Raw genomic sequence first — 3,053 nt, 5'->3', positions numbered from 1 at the left:
AGAGTGATATTGCTGCCTCTGCTGATTTTAAAAACTTGTAGCTTCTTGTTCTTGGAATCTAGGGTTGTTTTGTTGCCATGCATTTGCAGTACCCCCAGGTGAACTCCATGAGAAGCCGGGGTGCCTCTGACCCATTGCATAATAGTTTCCTACAACATTCACTTCCTCCGTTGAGGCTTGACACTCATGGGTGGGGTGTACTCTTCCATATATATCACAAGATGCATGGTGTACATTTTGCATCGAAGCTACAGTTAGCTTTCGTATTTATTTAGCCATAACATCAAGTTGTACTTGCGCAGATGTAGTAGCATCAACTTGGTGAACACCAGTTGATTTTCTTCGTTCCATACTCTCAGAGGGTGACTGATTAGCATCTTCGAATAATTCATCAATAATTGTAACTATCTCCTATGGAGTCTTCTTCATAAAAGGGCCTCCAACTGCATTGCTCAAAGTTATACGCGAGGCCAGTGTCAATCCATCCTAAAAATCCTAGAGTTGTATCCAGAGTTCAATTCCGTTATGTTGATACCTTCTAACTATCTCATTAAACCTCTCCCGTGCTTCAAAAACAGTTTCATTTTCTTTCTGACAGAAGTTATAGATTTCTCTTCTAAACTTGCCCGCCTTGGCTGAGGAGAAATATTTATCAAGAAATTTTCTGGTCATTTCCTCCTATGTTCTAATTGATCAATTTGGTAAGCTTTGAAGCCACTGCTTCGCATCATCTTTAGGTGAAAAGGGGAATGCCCTTAAATACACTGCATCTTGTGACATCCCATTATATTGAAAAGTGTTCATAATCTCCTCGAAGTCCATCAGAAAATGGGATATTCGTTCATCTTCCCTCTGAAAACGCAGCTGCTTTGAATGGTTTTAAGTAAACCTTTCTTCAACTCAAAATTATTGGTTGCAATTGGAGGTGGTCTAACTTTTGAAAATCTTTGATTCTAGACTGGTCTGGCATAGTCACCCAATGCTATACCAGGACTTGGTAGCGCATTCTCGAACTGGTCTTCAATCAAGGGTCGATTTAGATTGAATCTTCGACCCTTATTGTCTTCGACAATTTCCTCAGTAGCTCTATGGGCTTCCTCAATAGCTATCCTTGCAGCTGCCTCTACCTCATTATTATCGTTATTAGCCATGTGTTGTTGGGTTGAAGGTTTTCCCAACAACCTTACGGTAAACTCTTTCTCATTCCTCATTTGCCGCAGGTGATTTTCCAATTCCGGTTTGTAGGGTAATACTTTTCTACAAGAAAATCATGTCATACATCACAGACTTAACATGTTGCCTGCACATGGAGGAGATACTCGTGAAGAACAAAAATAAAAGTAAAAATAAAAATAAATTCCTGAATTAGTACTACAAACTATTTTAAACAGTATTAATTGTCAATCCCCGACAAAGACGCCAAAATTTGACGAGCACAAAACACACACTTTAATTGTGCTTGCTAGTCAAAGATAGTATAGTATAATTATTGTATCCACAAGGATTGAATTTAAACAGTATTATCGTAGTTTGTAGCTCAATTGCTATCCAGAAGGATCAACAGTTGAGATTTATACAATTAAGAATTGAAATTAGCTAAGAATCTAAACTATTGACTAATGAGAATCACAACAAAGGCAAGCAAGGAAGTTATCAATGGAAAAAAATAGGGTTTGGCGAAATAAGTGCAAGATAATTGTTTGGGATTTAATAGATAATTCACTTCTAATGTTCAAGTGAGTCTCTCGAATTCACTTAATTATCAGTATAATTGTTTAGTAGAAACTCCTCTCTCAATTAAGTCTCAACCTCACAATATGAACCAATTTAATCTCGGTGAAGATATGCAAGAATTCGTAATAGATTGGTCTTTTGGAGAACCTCTTTCGATTATCCTCCTAACTAGGTTTAATCAATGATTCAACTAGCCTCTTTCGATTACTTGGAAGAATCTATGAACTCAACCAAAAATATAGTGAAAATATATCACAAGTTATGCCTCTTTCGATTACAAGAACAAGTGAATATAGATGCAACAATTAAATCTTCCAAAAACGATTCAAATACATAAAATAGAGTTATAATCCACAAACAACCATCAATATACCAAATTCGTCAAAACCCAAAAGGTTCTACTCCATAAACTTGAAGAAGTTCTTCACAAATGAAACAAAAGTAGAGGAAAATATAAATACAATACAAACCCGGATTGAGTGAGGAAGGAATGATGAAATCCTTGTGCTTGTATTCTTCAAACTCCTCCTTAGCCTCCCTAGGTCGAAATCTGTCCAAAAGTGTGTCAAAAATGATATTTTGGGGTACTTAATCCGCCCCCAAAATAAATCTCGGATGAAGCTACCCTTTTCTTAGCGAAATAGGACTTTTCCTGGACAGTATATGCGCGATCGCGCACTTGGTCGCGCATTTTGCACATTGTTCTGTCCCAAGTGCGCGCCCAGGTGCGCGATAGCACACTTTGTCGCGCAACTTGGGTGGTAAGTTGGGAATTTGGGAAAAGTAAAATATGAAAGTTATAGCCTTTTTAAATAGATTTCCTACGATATATTGTGGAGCCCAAACTGATTTATGAGCGAAAAGTTATGTGAATTTTACTGAACAATGCGCAGTATGCCTACTCGGTTCTTAATTTCGTTCTTAAAGTGCATTATCATCCGTTGATCACCGAACATGATCCCAACTTAACCCTTGGGCTTTTACTCAGACTTCAAAGCTCCAAAATAACCGTAACATCTATATAGCTCAGAATCACTCTTACATGGAATAAAACACACAATAAGTGCAAAACATACCTAATTAAAGTTGAACATAAGTAAAGTGTACTGAATTAGAATGCAGTAAGTGACTAAAATACGGGATTATAGCCTACCAACAACTCCCAAGTACTATGGATTTATAAATAAGTCACCTGACGATGTGTTTGATATCTAGTCTAGTTTGTTATCTTATGCCGGTTATATTGGTACCTATAATGGGTACTACTACTATATTTTGATCAACTTCTTGATAAATCTCCAAAGAATCATCCTAAAATT

At 37.0% G+C, this 3,053-nt stretch overlaps 1 non-coding gene across 1 annotated transcript; it reads left to right on the top strand.

Moving 5' to 3' along the window:
• Positions 1–520: 520 nt before the first annotated feature.
• Positions 521–624, top strand: LOC142180434 (small nucleolar RNA R71). The gene has a single exon (XR_012709059.1). It is a non-coding gene; the product is annotated as a small nucleolar RNA R71 (small nucleolar RNA).
• Positions 625–3,053: the final 2,429 nt, after the last annotated feature.

Source organism: Nicotiana tabacum, chromosome 4 (assembly GCF_000715075.1).
Source record: "Nicotiana tabacum cultivar K326 chromosome 4, ASM71507v2, whole genome shotgun sequence".
Taxonomy (NCBI): Eukaryota; Viridiplantae; Streptophyta; class Magnoliopsida; order Solanales; family Solanaceae; genus Nicotiana; species Nicotiana tabacum.
This window is presented reverse-complemented; position numbering and strand designations above follow the sequence as displayed.